The sequence below is a fragment of the Callospermophilus lateralis genome, chromosome 8 (assembly GCF_048772815.1).
Source record: "Callospermophilus lateralis isolate mCalLat2 chromosome 8, mCalLat2.hap1, whole genome shotgun sequence".
Taxonomy (NCBI): domain Eukaryota; kingdom Metazoa; phylum Chordata; class Mammalia; order Rodentia; family Sciuridae; genus Callospermophilus; species Callospermophilus lateralis.
The window spans coordinates 2,033,762-2,053,082 of record NC_135312.1 but is presented as its reverse complement, the minus strand read 5'-3'; the positions used below and the strand labels follow the sequence as shown (position 1 = coordinate 2,053,082).

At 41.7% G+C, this 19,321-nt stretch overlaps 1 protein-coding gene and 1 pseudogene across 5 annotated transcripts in view; one reads left to right on the top strand and one right to left on the bottom strand.

Annotated features, from left to right (window-relative positions):
* Fam193a (family with sequence similarity 193 member A) overlaps window positions 1-19,321 on the bottom strand; it is a 148,401-nt gene that overhangs the window by 107,928 nt on the left and 21,152 nt on the right. The window lies entirely within an intron of this gene.
* Window positions 8,177-17,755, top strand: LOC143406412 (small ribosomal subunit protein eS24 pseudogene; annotated as a pseudogene).

The following is a 19,321-nucleotide window of genomic DNA, read 5'->3' as shown; positions in this document are numbered from 1 at the left end:
TTTTGCTTCCTGGTTGCCACAAGATACTGCAGCACATGCTTCCGATCATGTTATACTGCCCAAGGCCCAAAAACAATGGAATCAACTCACCAGAGAAACCTCTGAAACCACAAGTCATAATGAGGCTTTCCTCCTTTTGTATTGATATGCTCACGTACTTTGTCACAGCAACAGAAAGCTGACTAAGTAATTCAATGGGTAAAGGGGAAGCTTTTCAATAAATGATATACACTGGTTATCTATAGAGGGGCAGAAGTGTCACCCAACTTACCTTACACCATACATACAAATTAACTTGAAATGGATCACAAACCTATACATAAAAGCTCTAAGAGAAAAGAGAAAAATTCTTCCAATCCTGAAGTAGACAGAAATTTCTTGAGACTCCAGAAGCACTAACCATAAAAGTGTAAATAGATAAACCGGACTTCATCAAACTTTTAAAAAAACACTTCTGTTCCACAAGGCATAGTTGCTTGTAAGTCCTGCTCCAGGATAGAGAGCTGGGAGGAATACTGCTACACTCTTGCAATGACAGGTAGCTTCAACCTATTAAAAAATAGAGGTTACAGAGCAAAAAACTGGTCTAAGTGCTTGCAGGAAAAAGAGCACACACTTGCTTTTCAGGCAGGTGCAGTCAGAAACTGGCAAAGAGAGTTTGGCAATAACAGGTGACAAACTGGGAAAGGTCAAATGGAGGCTGGAAGGACAATTCCTAAGAAGTGCAGAAGTTGCAAAATCTTTCTCTATGGAACTCACTTGATGGTCACTAAAAAGGTGTTTCAAAGAGGGTCTGGGTTGTGGCTCAGTGATAGAGCACTTGCCCTGAACATGTGAAGCACTGAGTTGATCCTCAGCACGGCATAAAAATAAATAAAGATATTGTGTCCATCTACAATTAAAAATATTTTTTAAAAAGGGGAGGTCTCAAAGAGCCCCAAGAAACACTGACAGGGATGCAGAAATCAAGGAGGGAACAGGGGCAACAAGGGAGGGACAGAAATTCACCCAGATCCTTCCCTGCCCTTTCCATGTAGGAATAAAAGCCTACATCTGGGGGTTGGAGTTGTAGCTCAGTGGTAGAGCACTTGCCTAGCACATGTGAGGCATTGGGTTCAGTCCTTAGCACCACATAAAAACAAATAAATAAGGGTACTGTGTCCATCTACAACTAAAAAATGGTTTTTTTTAAAGCCTTGGGCTGGGGATGTGGTTCAAGAGGTAGCACGTTCGCCTCGCATGCGTGCAGCCCGGTTCGATCCTCAGCACCACATACAAACAAAGATGTTGTGTCTGCCAAAAAATAAAAAATAAATATTAAAAAAACTCTCTCTCTCTCTCTTTAAAAAAAAAAAAAAAAAGCCTTCATCGGTGGGGTTGGGGCTATAGCTCAGTAGTAGAGTGCTTGCCTTGCAAGTGAGGCCCTGTGTTCAATCCTCAGCACCACATAAAAAATAAATAAACAAAGCAATTATGTTCACCTACAAATAAAAAAAAATTTAAAAAAAAAACAAAACCCTTCATCTGTGCAGGGAAGGGCTTTGGGGAGCACTCATTGAAACTAGGGGAAGGAAGCATGGAGGGAGACTCCTGGGAAAGGGACAGGATAACACACCACCACACCAGGGACAGGTAGGAGAACCTAGAAGGCTACCTCTGAGACCCAGGATCACCAGACATAACCTAACACCCAGTTTCACTCAGAATGGGAGGCAGTACCACAACCACCATGCATTCTGAGTCAAAAGCATTCCAAAAGTAGCCAAACACTGCTGGGAGACGACCGGACAGAAGACCAAGTGTGGTACACTCTGAAAAGGACAGCAAAGAGGGAAGACCAAAATTCAAAATTATAGACAATTCTCTGGAAAGATGCCCTCACCCCAGACACAAGATGTCCCCACAAGAATTGGTGCCTGCGGTGCACATAAGAAGCCCAGCCATCTCTGAACAAGAACAATGCAAACTGCAACATGAAAGGTCCAGCAGAAAGAGAGGCAGGCCCATTACCAGGCACAAAAAAGATTTATTTCAGTCTGTATGGTCCTATAGGACAAGTATATCACTGAAAAACAATGATAAAGTATACAAAAAGGCACTAAGAAGTCTCCACAATTCCAAGAGACAAAGCAATAGCAAGCAAGATTCAGATATGATGCAGATGTTGGAACCTACCTTACAGGAAATTTAAAATAATTTTAGTATGTAAAAGACCACAACTGAAAAGGTGAACAATATGCAAGACAAGATGGAGTAATTTCAGCAGAGATATGGAAACTACAAATCCAGTGGACTTGAAGACAGGTCAACAGAAATTCCCTGAACCGCAACACAAAGACCAAAGTGGAGTGGCTATTCCAGATGCACCTACTAGACAGCAATGCATATATTTGGTCTTTGGATCCATACTCAGTACTTCGTAGGTCTTAGGTACATACTAAGTGCTCTGTATAGAACATGTAGAAATGCAGAAGAAATGCATTGCCTCTTGGAAAAATGGCATGGGAAAGGATTGCTTTCAATATAATGTTAAGTTGTAATATTTAAAAAAATACATAATGTTGCTATGGAGCAAAAAGAAGCTTACATCAGGCTGAGATAAGTGCTAACTGCCAGGTGCTGCACTGACCATCTTTTTTCTATTTTTTTCTCTTAACACTGACAATGACTCTAAACGTCCACACTACAGCCCTTATTTTAAAGTTGTGTAAATGAAGAAACAGAAATGCAAAGTAACCTCACCTGTTACCAGAGAGCTAGGATCTGAATCTGGTGCCCTTGCTTACCACAAGTAACTGCTGCTCTTCTAACACATTTGCCTGGGCAGGTCAGGGAAGGCTTCCTCTGTGTTCCTAGAACGCAGCCTCATTTTTCATGCAACATTTTCTCTCTAAAATCTAATTTACTCTAGTTCCATTTGCTAGGTCTTCACATTAGTAATATCCTTTTTTCTGTTCTGACAGCATTTCCACAGAGCTAATTCTTTTTTTTTTTAATTATTATTATCATTATTTTTTTATTTATTTATTTTTTTTTTTTTGTTATTGGCGGACACAACATCTTTGTTTGTATGTGGTGCTAAGGATCGAACCCGAGCCGCAAGCACACCAGGCGAGCACGCTACCGCTTGAGCCACATCCCCAGCCCATAGAGCTAATTCTTACTAGGTATGTTTATATCTCTCCCAGTAGATTCACTGCAAACTCTTGGGACCAAGGACTCTGTCCCAATCACCATCCTCTACCAACACATCCCACAATCCTACTTACAGAGCTGGCATGTCCAAAAAAAAGGACAAGCAGAACAAGACTCTTCAGTCCTATTGAGCTTATCATCCATCACCTTAATGGCTTTCAAAGTGAGGAAGGAGATAAGAAAAGCTAAAATGCCTGACCAAGGGATACCAAGTGATTGTGCTACTTGAGCTACCCACCAAGATAAACTTTTTGTGAGCAGATCCTGAAACTGTGTGTATGCTGCACAACCAAGTCACTGCACTGTTACTTCAAAAACTATACCACAGCCTTTTGGGGGCATTCTCCATGCCCAATTACTAAGAAAGACAATTTTGAGACTGCTTAGATGGTTCATTCATCTATTTATTTATTTGGTACTGGGGACTGAATCCATGGGTGCTTTAATAATCAGCTACATTCCCCCAGCCTTTTTATTTAGAGACGGGTCTTGCTAAGTTGCTTAAGATCTTACTAAGTTCCCACTGGCTCAGGAGCCTGAGGCAGGAGAATCGCGAGTTCAAAGCCAGCTTCAGCAACAGCAAGGCACTAAGCAACTCAGTGAGACCCTATCTCTAAGTAAAATACAAAACAGGGCTGGGGCTGGTGGCTCAGTGGTTGAGTGCCCCTGAGTTCAATCCCTGGTCCCCCACCCTGAGGAAAAAAAAAAAAATCTAAGTTGGTGAGGCTGGCCTTAAGCTCCTCCTGCCTCAGCCTCCTGAATGACTGGTATTATATGCACCACACCCAACTGTTCACAGATTTTTTTTAAAAAACAGATTATTCCAAATGGTATACTGGCTCTAATGAGCAGCAGAGAGCTGAAGCGTAACACTGCACTTAGAGATGGCCCTGAAAGCTAGTGGGAAGGGAAAGTCCAACCTATAAACAGAAGTTTGAGAAGTATACTTGGTTGTACCCTTTGCTAAGAAGAAGAAATGCGAATACAGACCCACACCAACCGTAGCTCATGTTTGGCTGAACGGTCAGGAACATGGAAAGAACAGAGAAGCAGAACTGGCAGCAGAGATCTGGAGGGGGAATGAGGAGGAGCACGAGGGGAAGGGTATCTTGTGTCTTACACAAGTGTTCCACAATGACATCTGCTGCAGAAGCAGCTTCTACAGTCAGGCATACTAAATTGTCTCTTGATCTCTTTCCCCAACAAAGAAATACAGTTAACAAGAATGGAGGAATGATGAGGCTGGGGATGTGGCTCGGTGGTAGAGTGCTTGCCTCACCGTGTGAGGCACTGGGTTCGATCCTCTGCACCACATAAAACAAATAAATAAAAGAACTGTGTTCATCTACAACTAAAAAAAAAAAATACTAAAAAGAATAAAAGGGCTGGGGTTGTGGCTCAGAGGTAGAGTACTCGAATAGCATGCGTGATGCACTGGGTTCAATCCTCAGCACCACATAAAAATAAAATAAAAATATTGTGTCCACCTATAACTAAAAAATATATATATTAAAAAAAAAAAGAGGGTTGAAGTTGTGGCTCAGTGGTAGTATGCATGAGGCACTGGGTTCAATTCTCAGCACCAGATAAATAAATATAAAATAAAGATATTGTGTTCACCTAAAAAAAATTTTTTTTTAAAGAAAAAAATAGAATAGAATGAAGGAATAAATTTGCTCAATAGCACGGACTCTCACCAAGGATGATCTGGTTACTCTACTGCTGATGCCTAACCTGCACAACACCTAAGGGAGATGAGCAGTTGTCAGATAGTAGGTTAACTATATTGAGCCCCTTATAAAGGAGAGGCCAGTGATTTGTCCTCCCTGGAAGAGACATTCTTCTTCTTTTTCTCCCTTCTTTTGGGGGCTTGAAGGTGGGGCTAGGGATTGAACCTAGGGTCTTCCATATGATAAGCAAGTGCTCTCCCATGGAGATACAACCCCAACCCTGAGCAGGGACAATTTGAGCAGGGACAGTTTAGCATTTTTAAAAAGTATTAGCTAATAATTACTATAGGGTAAAGAACAGAATTAGCAGATACAGGGAACAGCCACTTACCCAGGCCAGGGGCAGAAAAAAACAAATTTGGAAGAGTTCTTCCATCCCACCTGCTGCCAAAGCTGAGATTCAGACATCACTGGAAAAGGGTGGCCACAAGCTTGGAGAAGGAAATTTGCTAAGGCACCAGAGGGGAAGCTGGCAAGCAAGAAACTGCCCTCTGAGGTTTATCAGAAAGCCAGCTTCCAAGAGCTGGTGGAACTCAAGGGGAAGTTGCCTGCAGAAGTGCTGCTAAATGCACTGGGGAACCAGCGAAGATAGCAGGGAAGCAGCCACAGGCATGCCAATGAAAACTGCTGTTGTGAGCACCACCAGATGCCCTACATGCTGGCAGACCATCTCAGGATCAAAAAGAGAGGAAGGCAAGATCAGAAGCACAATCTTCTGCAATGTTCTACAGTGCCCCATACTGACAAAACTTACTGTTGGCAAAACTTTTTGTTGGCAAAAAAGTATGTTTGGCTGGGCCACACCTGTAATCTCTGATACTGTGGAGACAGACAAGAGGACCACAAGTTTGAGATCAGCCTGGGCAATTTAGACCCTGTCTTAAGATAAAAATGAAAAGGCTTGCAACGTAACTCGAGATTGGAGTGTTTGCCTAGCATATGCAAGGCCCTGGGTTCAATCTACACTATTAGAGAGAGAGAGAGAGAGAGAGAGAGAGAGAGAGAGAGAGAGAGAGAAGGGTGGGGCAGTGTTCAGGGACCATATGAAGTGTCACAAGTAGGGCGATGAAGGGCAAATTTGGAGCCAAGCAGCAATGAAATGCGAACTGGCACACCTTCCTGCTCACATATGTACTGGTTACTGATACACTGCCTCTGGGCTCCAAATTCACTCCTTTTGCTATTCAGCGAAATGGAGCAGGGGTCTTGTAAATACTGATACTCTTTGACTTAAAATGGGGTTGCAGCCAATAAGACCTCTGAGAGTTGAAAACATCCTAAGCCAGAAACATATTCAACACATCTAACCTACCATTCTTTCTGAGCAACACAAGACAATATAGAGTACAGATTGTTTTCCCTCATGATTGCAAGGCTAACTGGAAGCTGTGGTTTGATGTTGTTTGGTCTCTGGGGCTCTCAGTTGTAGGACCACTTCCAAAGTCCAGAACTGGAGAAAGCACACATCACCGTAGGCTACCATCTCCAGAAAGAATTATACTGGACATAACTAGCCCAGAAAAAGATCCAAAATTCAAATTTCAAAATATAGTTTCTGGGGCTGGGGTTGTGGCTCAGTGGTGGAGCACTCGCTTAGCACATGTGAGGCACTGGGTTTGATCCTCAGCACCACATAAAAATAAAGGTATTGTGTCCATCTACAACTAAAAAATATATTTTTAAAAAAATAGAGTTTCCAGTGAATGTGTGATGCTTTCACACCAGGGTAAAGTTGGGAACCATCTGTAGTTCTCCTTTGCCATCAGTAAGAAATTAATTATGCCTTGTCAGTAGAGGGAGCTGCAGGGATAGTGTAGGAAGGGCTTCCCTCTCAGATTTTGCAATCATATGGCACCAAGCTCCTGGAAAATCTACCTCTGTTGCCTCCACTGCTCAGCTCAGACAGTTTCTCCAAAGCTGGACATCTGCCAGGTGCAGCTTCTTAAGTATTGGTGATGTGTGCTTTCTCCAGTTCTGGACTTTGGAAGTGGTCGTACAACTGTGAGCCCCAGAGACCAAGAACTTGCACTCCAGCCTGCGTTAACTGCCCCCACACTCTCCTCAGCCCCATACAGACCTCCACCCCTCAGGGGTCCTGCAACACTGGCTAGTGAGCAGGTTTTCCAACATTCATCCCCATGGTGGCTTAGAGTTGCCTTGGCCCAAGTCATACAAGGAAGAGAATTCCAGCAAATGAAAATCTGTTGCAGCAGCAATAGATTCCAACAGTGGTGCCCTGACTGGTTCTTCACTGTTACTAGCCCATCAACCTTGGCTTACTGAAGCCTCACAGCCTTGTTTCTCATGGCCTTCCCAAAAAGGCAGCAAGCAACCCAGGCTTCTCACCTCAAGGAAGACCCTGACAGCCACCACACATCCATCTGCCATCTCAGTTTATCTGTACCCCAGACTGTGGACCAACTCTGACCTAGGCAACCTGGCCAACCAGTCAGCTGTAATCACATCTTCTCCATAGGTCTAAACTCAAGTGCTGCGGAGAAACCCCCTTTCAAATTTGTCCTTTCTTGGACAAATACTCAGCACTAGAGTATCCATGAGCATTCTCTCTCCAGTTTATGATTACTCTTATCACAACTTAATAATTTCTTCAACAGCCAAGCACAGTGGTGCATGCCTGTAATTCTAGCTACTTGGGAAGCTGATGCAGAAGAACAGAAAGTTCCAGACCAGCATGGGCAAGACCCCCATCTCAAACAAAACAATTCTTTAGCTTATGAAAAATCCTTATTTAGGGACTGGGGATATGGCTCAAGCGGTAGCGCACTCGCCTGGCATGCGTGGGACGCTGGGTTTGATCCTCAGCACCACATTTGTGTCCACCGAAAACTAAAAAATAAATATTAAAAAATTCTCTCTCTCTCTCTCTCTCTCTCTCTCTCTCTCTCTCTCTCTCCCCCTCCCCCCTTGAAAAAAGAAAAAAGAAAGAGGGGCTGGGGATGTGGCTCAAGTGGTAGCGCACTCGCCTGGCATGCGTGTGGCCCGGGTTCGATCCTCAGCACCACATACAAACAAAGATATTGTGTCTGCCGAAAACTAAAAAAAAATAAATAAGTATTTTTAAAAAATTCTATCTCTCTCCCTCTCTCTCTCTCTTCCACACTCTCTCTTTTAAAAAAAAAGAAAAAAGAAAGAAAAAAAAAAGTCCTTATTTAAATGACTGGTTTTGCCTCCTGACTGGACCAGACTGCACACTGCTTGTTCCTCAGCATCAGTGTCTATGGACTGAAGGAATGGCTGTGGCTGTTACACAACAGATCAAGAATCTGCTGGATGTCAAGGTGAGGTAACAAACTTGTGACTGTGCATTTCACTCTTCTGTCCTATCTCCATCATCCAGAAAGGAGACCTTTGGTGTCAAAGAACTGTCCCCAAGATGCAGTATATAGTCTGCACAAATGACCATGACATGGTAACTCATTCTCTATAGACAGATTCAGGAGAGAAAGGTTTAAATAAAAGCAGCAATTCTCACTGTTAACATTAATGACCAATCTAGGAAAACTTTCCTTCCCAGCCCCACAATTGGGGGTTCTGACAGTTTAGAAGTCTTAATATCAAAAGCTGAACAGTGACAATGTGCTCTGTACACCAGAAGTTGAGCTTGGCCATCTGGACTCCTCAAACCTCTGAACCAACAAGAGAAGGACAAGGTCACAGTGTGTTGCTTGCAATGGTGAAAGCTATAGGTTACAGCAACAAAGGAGGCAGAATCATCAAACACTAGGAGTCTGGGCATGAAACTTTGGAAGGCACTCAAACCAGGTAAAAACAAACCAACCCCAACCAGAGACAATCAAGGGTAGAGAGAAGGTGTAGGGCTGGGGTTGCAGCTCAATGATAGAGTACTTGCCTAGCATGCCTGAGACACTGGGTTCAATCCTCGGCACTACATAATAAATAAAAAAGGTATTGTGCCCATCTATAACTAAAAATAAATAAACAGATAGATAGATAAAGAGTATGTCTTTAAAAAATATGGGACTATGGGCTGGGGATGTGGCTCAGGCGGTGGCAAGCTCGCCTGGCATGCGTGCGGCCCGGGTTCGATCCTCAGCACCACGTACAAACAAAGATGTTGTGTCCACCGAGAACTAAAAAAATAAATAAATATTAAAATTCTCTCTCTCTCCCTCTCTCTCTCTCAATCTCTCTTAAAAAAAATATATATATATATGGGGACTAGTGCTGGGGTTACAGCTCAGTTGGTAGAGTGCTTGCCTCCCATGAACAAGGCTCTGAATTCACTCCCAAGCAAAACACACACACACACACACACACACACACACACACACACACAAATGAAGGGAAGGGTGGGGACTGAGGATGTAGCTGAATGGTACAGCACTTGCCTAGCACACATAAGGCTCTGAGTTCAAGTCCTAAAACTGAAAAAAAAACAACAATGTGTTTCTAAATAACCCTCCTTCCAAAATGTTGATTACTTTTCCAAAAACAGTAACATTAACACTGATAAGTTTTTCCAGCCATCTGAATCGTGTAAATCTGCCATAAACAGAATGAAGAAAAAAAATAACATTAACTCTGAACCACATGTCCCTCCTTAAAATTTAGACAGCAACAATTTTGTTTTTATATCTACATTTGTTTCTAAGAAAAACATCTGAAAAAAATCAAGAATATACTAAAATAAATTAAAGGAGGCACACAAGCAGAACGCCTCTCATGTCTCTATTAGTGCCTATCACTATCAAGGGGGAATTAACAAATAGTTTGCACATAAGGAGTGTCTGAGGACATACTGCAGAAAGGTGGTGCCACTGAAAAAGCCTGGATCTTTCCAGACAGCATGCCTATATTTGAATCCCAACTACATCTCCTAATAAGCTGTGCAACCCTGAGATCTACTTCTACCTTTAAAGAACCAGAATTCTTTCTTCTGAAAAACAGAGATATAGCACAAGGTGTTGAAAATATTAACTATGTTTTCCATTTTGGAGAAGAGGTCTTCCTATGTTGCCAGGCTGGCCTCCAGTTCCTGGGCTCAAATGATCCTCCCACCTTAGCCTCTTCCCCAATAGCTGGGCCTATAGGCATGCACTACCATGTAAGGCTCTTAAGTTTGTTTTTTAAAAAGCAACACTGAGGGGCTGGGGATGTGGCTCAAGCGGTAGCGTGCTCGCCTGGCATGCGTGCGGCCCGGGTTCGATCCTCAGCACCACATACAAACAAAAGATGTTGTATCCGCCGATAACTAAAAAAAAATAAATATTAAAGTTCTCTCTCTCTCTCTCTCCTCTCCTCTATCACTCTCTCTTTAAAAAAAAAAAAAAAAAAAAAAAGCAACACTGAATGCTATGGCTTCTTAGAAAATGTATATGTATCCCAGAGGCTCAGGAGGCTGAGACAGGAGAATCACAAGTTCAAAGCCAGTCTCAGCAACAGGAGAGACACTAGGCAACTCAGTGAGACCCTGTCTCTAAAGTACAAAATAGGGCTGGGGATGTGGCTCAGTGGTGGAGTGCCACAAAATTCAATCGCCAGTACCTCTCCCAAAAAAGAAAATGTATATGTAAAATAAAAATAGATGATACAATAAGGGTTGAGTGCTACTCACAGTTTACCCTTGAGCAAGTAATTAACCCAAGGCTCAGTTTCCTTATTTATAAATGGAGAATTAAAAAAGAAAATAAAAAACCTACTCAAAGGGTTGCCATAAAACCAAATGAGATACAAGTGGTAAACACAGAATGTAGTAATCATTAGTCAAAATGACTGCTAATTATCACCATTAATTATCATGACTAATTTTTAAGAAAAGGCAAATTAAACACACAAAAATGCATGAGTAGCAATATTAAAATGAAAAAATATCATAAGTGGAAAAATTGTTTTATTAACAGAAGGTAAAACCTTGATGAAAACAGAAGCATAACAGTTTGTTTTTGCGCTACTGGGTATTATTAAACCCAGGTACTCATACATGCCAAGCATATGTTCTGCCACTGAGCTACAGGGGCTCACTAAGCTATCCAGGCTGGCCTCAAACTTGTGATTCTCCTGTCTCAGCCTCCCACATAGCTGGTACTACAGATGTGTGCTACCATGCACTGCAAAAGTCATAAATTTTAACATATAAATGAATCTCTCACAGTAATAACCGTTAAGATCTCCAGGTAAGGGGTGGGGATGTGGCTCAGTAGTGGAGTTCTTGCCTAGTATATACAACGCCCTGGGTTCCATTCCTACATGCAGGGTGGGGAAAGTAGTTGAAACATGGCAAACCTTGTTGAACTGTACTGCACAATTAAAATGGTTAAAGTGACAAAATTTTTGTTCCATGTATTTTGCCACAAATTTAAAAATAATTTAAAATAAAGGAAATCTAAACATGAGTTGGGAAAGGGGATATGATGGTACTGAAAATAAGGGGAGAAAAACATACCCCCTACAAAAAAATTAAAAACCACAAACCACGGGGCTGTGGGAATAGGAAGGACGGTAGAATGAGACAGACATTATTACCCTATATACATGTATGATTACACTACTGGAGTGACTCTGCACCATATACAGCCAGAGGAATGAGAAGTTGTGCTCCATTTGTACACAATGTCAAAATGCATCCTATTGTTATATATAACCAATTAGGAGAAAAAAAAAAAAAAAACACAAAACATACAGTACTAAATACCAAGTCCAGGAATGCATTCCAGGACATAAGGTCAATATGTTTGAGAAAAAGATGAAAAAGACTTTGGTTTTTTGACATTTTAATTTTTTAACTGACAAATACCATACATATTTATAGGGTATCAATATCTGCATACACGCATACATTATATATCTCCTCAAACGTCTGCTACTTCTTTGTGGTGAAAACATAAAAGCACAGGAAAAAAATCTTTCTTCTAGCTCTTCTTGAAATATACATTCCTGTTATCTAGTCACCCTACTGTGCAGCAAAACCCCAGAATTTATTCCTACTAACTGCAACTTAATACAATTATTAACCTCTCCCCAACTTCTATCTTCCCCCTACTTTTCCCAGACTCTAATAACCATTATTCTACTAGCAACTCCTAAGAGATCAACTTCATTGGATTCCACATAAGTGGGGTCACACAGTACTTGTCTTTGTGTACCTGGCTTACTTCACTTAGCATAAAGACCTCCTCCAATAAATTATGATTTTCATGTCCAAATAATAAGCCATTGTGTCTCTATAGCACATTTTCTTTATCCACTCATCAGCTGATGGACACAGGTTGATTCCACATCCTGTACTGTGAAGAGTGCTGGAGCAAACATGGAATGCAAAAGTCAACATGTGATTTCTTTTCCTTTAAGAACATACCCGGAAATGGAATTGCTGGATCACATGATAGTTCCTTCTATAAAGGAAATTTGCAGGGGGCGGGGGGTGTCACTAGGAATGGAATCCAGGGCCTCATGCATACTAGGCAAGCACTATGAAGTTTTTTTCATTGTTGTTGTTTTCTGGTACTAGGGATTAAACCCAGGGCCTTGTGTATGTGAGGCAAGCTGGATCCTGCCCCCACCACAGCAGTGCTCCAGCCTTCAGCAAGGCCTCAGCCTTTCTGTTTCTGCCTCCTCAGCGTAAAATCAACAGGACAGGCACACCCACCATTTCAGGCTACTGTGAAAATGGAAGGAATGCATACACCTGGATGTTCAGAGCAGCTCTTGATGAAAGTCAACTAAAGTCATGTCCTAGATGTGTAGCAGAGCTACTCAGTAACTACCTCATTACCTCTTCTACTGCTAACACCAAAAATACCAGTCAAACTCTGCTGGGCATGATGGTGCACACCTGTAATCTCAGCAGCTCAGGAGGCTGAAGCAGGAGGGTCGCTAGTTCAAAGCCAGTCATGGCAACTTAGCAAGGCCCTAAGCAACTTGGTGACCCAGCCTGAAAATAAATAAATAAATAAAAAAGACTAAGATTGGGGACATGGCTCAGTGGTTAAGCGCCCCTGTGTTCAATCCCTGGTACCAAAAAACAAACAAACAAAAAATAAACTAGTCTAAAATTTTACTCTACACACAACCTTCCAACTGCTTTCCTCCAACACATCTTTAAATAAAATTACTTTTCTACCTCAGAAGCCACTACTTCCAAGTCACTATCACAAATTGCACTTTTACACATGTCCAAACAGAAATTTGCTGACAGGTGTTGCATCAGCTGCCTTGAGCCCCAAAACCTGTCCTCTCCTCCAAGCTCAGGAGGAGGACCATTAGCCCCTTACCGTATGGCTGGGCATCAAGGACCCATGACGAGGTCTCACGTAAAAACAAGAACTGATACACTTCTGCAAACATGAACTAAAATACAGAGAACATCAGCAAGCAGACTAACCTAAGAGCAGAACCTACAGGGAAGGTAAGCCAGGCACAAAAGAAAAGCCAGGACAAGTCATCCAACAGGGAAGGGCAGGAGCACAGCCAGGCTGCTACCAGAGCTGACACTCTCAGCACTTTTTCTCTTAAGTTAGTTAAACTGAGTGGGCTTCTGTTTCTGGCAGTCAAAAGAATCCTAAATACAACAGAGTAGGAAGGGGGAGGGAAGAAGCTGCAGAGAGGAAAGAGAGGCCCTGATGTGCCCAGCACTTGAGGGCTCAACTTGGTTCCCAGGAGATGGGACCTGACAAAGCCCATAATATTGAAACTTGCCAAAAACACACATTCTGCTAAACTGGCAAGAACAAAAGTTCCCAGCCTCCAAGTGGGGGCTGAAAAGTACTCTACCCTGTGCTGGGTAAGTGCTCACCAGGGCCTGTACCCATGGGGGTAACTGGTCCACCTAGACACACTGTCTCCTGAACTGCACACAGCTTTGCATCTATGGTCAGGCTTATTTTCTACGCCACTCTACAGAGAGAAAAGAGTATCCATCATTCCAGTCAAGAAAACAGGTGAGAGGGCCCTTTACTGTTGTAGTATATATCAAAAGACTGTGCCATGAACTCTGTAAGGATGAGTAACAGTTCATGAAACTTCAGGAAAAGTTAAAGACAGATGGGGAAAAAATGGAGATTTGGTTTCTTTTGATTCCTCACAAGCTATGTCATCAAACCACACTGCAGAAATTAGAAATTGCTTCTTCAGCTCAGGATTTCTGAACCTGGAAACTGAGGGACAAATCCACTGTGGCTCACAGACTGCACTACTTACGAACAGAAGACACATGAACACACCGATTCAACCTGCAGGTAGAAATAAGAATAATATAAGTTGTCCAAAGAAGTACAGTATTAGGGGCTGGCGCTGTGGCTCAGTGGTAGAGTGCTAGCATGTACTAGGCACTGGGTTTGATCCTCAGCACCACATAAATGTAAAACAAAGATATTGTGTGCACCTAAAATTTAAAAAACAAATATATAAAAAAAGTACAGTGTGTTAGTCAGCTTTCCATTACTACAACCAATACCTGATATAATCAGGTTATCAAGAAAAGATTTACTTTGACTCATAGTTTTGGAGGTGCAGGGGGACTATGGTCTCCTAGTCCCCCTGCTTCTGGGCCTGTGGCAAGGTAGCACATCATGGCAGGAGTGTGTGATGGTACAAAGCTGCTCACCTCATGGCTAGGACACATAAAAGGAAGAGGAAGGGGCTGGGATCCCACTATCCCTTTAACGGCATACCACCAGACCTAAAGACCTTCTACTTAGACCAACCTCTGAAAGTTTCCACCACCTCCCCAAAGCATGCCAAGCCGAGGACCAAGACTTCAACAAACACACAAATACACACACAAAGACTTCAACACATGGGCCTTTAGGGGATATTCCATATCTACACCCACAGCATATAGATTCAAACTGGCCCCACAGGCTGAGCAAAAAGCAAACAGATGGCAGACACTTGCCACTGCCAAACTACCCAGAATCACTGACGAGGCAGCATATCACGGTAAGAATGTGTGATGGAGCAAAGCAGCTCACCTCATAGCAAGAAAAATAAATAAATTTTAGAAATTTAATTATTAGATGTGAAGCTGGGTGAGGTGGTAAACACCTGTGATCCCAAGCAGGAGGATGGCAAGTTCAAGGTTAGCCTGGCCAACTTGGCAAGACCCTGTCTCAAAATTAAAAAAAAAAAAGGGCTAAGGATGCAGCTCAGTGGCAGAACACTTGCCTAGCACAGTCCTGCTACAGGTTCAATCAGTAAGAACAAGAAGGAAGGTGGGGAGGGGGAGAAGGGAGGGGGAGAAGGGAGGGAGGTAAGGGGTGGGGAGGAAGGGAGTGAAAATCCAGGACCCAGTTGCATGCAAAGCCTGGCTCCCTTGCTGCCTCAGGACTTCTGCTCAGCATGATCTTCTCAGGAAGACTTTTAGGAACTTCAATGCTACACTAGAGGCACATGTCCTTCCTCCTGTCCCACTTCATGTCCCACCTCAGGCCTGCCCACCCCCACAAGAGGAAGCACGGGCTCTTCGTCTGTTCTGTCTACTGATGTGCCCTCAGTGCCAACAACTCCTGACATACAACAGATGCTCTAGACCTCTGATGATGAACCAGTGATTTAATGAAGCCCCAGATTTCAAATATACCCTGACTGAACTTTCCTTATAGCTCAAGAGTATTTCAGTGTGCCAGGCAAGGTGGTTCACACCTGTAACCCCAATGACTAGAGAGGCTGAGGCAGGAGTATCCCAAACTGGAGGCCAGCCTCAGCAATTTAGCAAGGCCCTGAGCAACTTAAAGAGACTCTGTATCCAAAACAAAAGAATATTTTGGTGTTAGGACTGGGGGTATAGCTTAGCAGCTGAGCACTTGCCTACCACCAATCCCCATACCACCCGGGGGGGGGGGGGGGGATGTGAATGAGTGTTACATAACAGAATTCTTCTATTAAAAATGACAAACAGCACTAAGCTCATATCTGCACAACTAGCCAAATAAACCCCCATTTTTTCTCTCAGTACTTTTTGTTTATTTTTAATTTTGTTTGTTACCGGAGATTAAACTCAGGGGCAATCAGTCACTGAGCCACATCCCCAGCCCAATTCTGTATTTTATTTAGAGACAGGGTCTCACTGAGTTGCTTAATGCCTCCCTATTGCTGAGGCTGGCTTTGAACTCAAAATCCTCCTGAATCGGGGCTGGGGATGTGGCTCAAGCGGTAGCACGCTCGCCTGGAATGTGTGCGGCCTGGGTTCGATCCTCAGCACCACATACAAACAAAGATGTTGGGCCTGCCGATAACTAAAAAATAAATATTAAAATTCTCAAAAAATAAATAAATAAATAAATAAATAAAAAGCTATGTTCTACAATTGCTGGCAACAGAATTTCCATTACAATTCATCAACTCCACACACACACAGATCCTGCATAAGTGTTTCAATAAATACATGAGTGTTTCAATAAATACCTGGAAACATTAAGGCAAGTTTTGTTTATGTCCTGAAATGATCTACAGACTTAACCCTACTCAATCATGAGATCCCATGTCACAATAAAGAGAAAGGACTTAATAGAGTCCTATTATAATCCAGAATCAAAATTAACTAAATCTGGACTCAACTTTGCTATACACAAGAAAACACATTCAATTACTTCCCAAGTACTAATTCTTCAAATAACTACCTCTACTTTTTCAGAGTGATGTCTCTTGTTTTTTTCCCTTTATGTTCTGGTCACTAAATTTGGTAATACACATACAAATACACATACACCTCACTGTAAGGAAGGCTGGCCTAGAATTTTTCAAAGGACCATTCAATTCAGCAGTTTTCAAAATCAGGACATTAGCAGGACTCTAAATTCACACTGGAGAAAATTTCTATCTCAAATATGATATTAAAATTTTTAGGGAACTTAAAAAAAATCCACCTAATTCTGTATTTCATTTGATTCATCTAACACTTACTGGCTGTGATCAAGATATTATGCCTTGGGCTGGGGATGTGGCTCAAGCGGTAGCGCGCTCACCTGGCATGCGTGCGGCCCGGGTTCCATCCTCAGCACCACATACAAACAAAGATGTTGTGTCTGCCAAAAACTAAAAAATAAATATTAAAAATTCTCTCTGTCTGTCTGTCTCTCTCTCTCTCACCTCTCTCTTAAAAAAAAAAATAGAATTAAAAAAAAAAAAAAAAAGATGCCTTAGCTAGGGGTGGTGACACAATCCTATAATCCCAGCAATTCCGGAGCCTGAAGCAAGAGGATCACAAATTCAAAGCCAGCCTCAACAACTTAGTGAGACCCTGTCTCAAAATAAAAAGGACTGGAGTGTAGCTCAGTGGTAGAACATTCTTGGGTTCAATCACTAATACAAAAAAAAAAATTCCTACATTTGTTAAATTTCCAATCTGATAAGAGATAATAAATGTGTAGGTTAAAAAAGTATTAAGTGTGGGATTTCTGAGGATTGGCTACCATTGTGAATGATTATCTAGACCAGAAATTCAGGACCAACTGACTACTTCAGAGGAAACAAATGGTCACTGATGTTCTTCACCCTGGGAAAGCAACTGTACCTAAGAAAAAAAATTGAGAAAAATTAACCAAAATGTACAAGACAAGACCAGATGTCATCTTTGTGTTCAGATTCAAAACCCATCAGAGGTGGCAAAACAACTGGTTTGGACATGATTTACGATTCCTTAGATTATGCAAACAAAAATGAACCCAAACATAGACTGGCAAGACCAAGCCTGTTATGAAAAGAAAAAGACCTAAAGAAAACAGCGAAAGGAACACAAGAACAGAATGAAGAAAGTCCAGGGGGCTATGAAGGCAAATGCTGGTGCTGGCAAAAAGCCAAAGGAGTCAAGTTGGGGTTGTGGCTCAGTGGTAGAGCGTTCGTCTCGTAAGTAGGAGACCCTAGGTTCAATCCTCAGCACCACATAAAAATAAACAAATGAAATAAAGGTGTTGCATCCAACTACAACTAAAAAATAAAATTTAAAAAAAGCCAAAGGAATCAAGATTCTGCAATGACTTTATCTGTGGTGATTGTGCAAATTTTTCCCAAGGATTAATAAACTATAAAAATTTTGTGTAAACAGAAAAGTCACTGCTTGGTTGAGAGGACCAGAAAAAGAAGTGTCAGACCCTGAGGGACAAAGATAGGCTTACAGGCTTGCAAACCAGGGAGGATGGATGGAAATGAGAGAAGAGCAAAGGGAACTTTGATCTGGGTGTAAGAAAGCACATGCCCAGGTGAAGGGGACTAGAGAACCCAGCTGAAGAGGTGACTGACACACCTAGGAAGCCTTATGCTTCAGGGATCCTCAGTCACTAGGATCCAGGCTCATATGCCACAGGCCACCTAACAGAGTATTCACTGGAGTGAGGCACTGGAGTAGAGCATTCCTGAGATCACCTGTATCGGTACAGTACCAAGGAAGACACTATGATGAATGCTATTTCTGTGCAGTAAAAAATATACAAAATAGGGCAGGGGTGTAGCTCAGTGATAAAGCAAAAGCAAGCCCCTGGGTTTAATCCCCAGCACTTCATAAACAAAACAACGACAACAACAAAAATGCACACAAATACAAACATAAAATACGAGATAAAAATTAAACTGTATTTTTGCATATTTATTTTCTTTTCTATTTAAAATACTGAAAGCCTTTATGTATAACCAAATATTATAAAAAAAATTTAAGGAGATCAATACAACTTAATATATTTCATTATTTTTTTAGTATCCTGTTTTAATACTTTCTGTTAAAACCAGATCTTGGAAGCACCTAAATCCAATTATTTAGACAGTCTGTTTTACTTTCAATCGTTGCCCCAAAAAAAGGTCCTTCTCAAACACGTGTGGAGCTAAGTGGAAGAAGTATATCACTAGCTCAGGACAGTTGGTTTCCAAACCCATCCACATATTGTGCAAGGGCTTTGATGAAATTCAACTAGTCAATTCACATCTTCCTCACAAGAGGTTCTTGTTCTTACATGGTGACCAGAGGCTATCATGTTTCTGTATTCTTAATAAAAAAGTTCAAAAATCTACTGCTATAACAGGAAGCTTTTAAACAAGCTGAAAAACTCATTCCCAAGTTTAAGTGTTCAGTAAGATGACCATTTATATTATTCTTAGCAAATACACAACACAGTGGAGACAATTCTAAACATCTATTTCAAAACATTCATTATAGCAAATTTTTCTCAAAAAGCAATTTTCTACTCATTGTTAAAATATCACCTTTACCTTGAGAGGTAAAATTATATGTTTATTTTTCTCAAAAATACTGAATTTGCTAAGTAACTTTCTACTGACAGCCACTTATTACAGAAAAGGTTAGCAATTTAGACCATTCATCTTTATGTAAAAGAAAAATACTCACTTCATCTGAACAGGCAACACTTTTAACCTGCCACAAGATAACCAGCAAACCTCTGTGTCTTGCAAGTATTTTCATAGTCACTCCC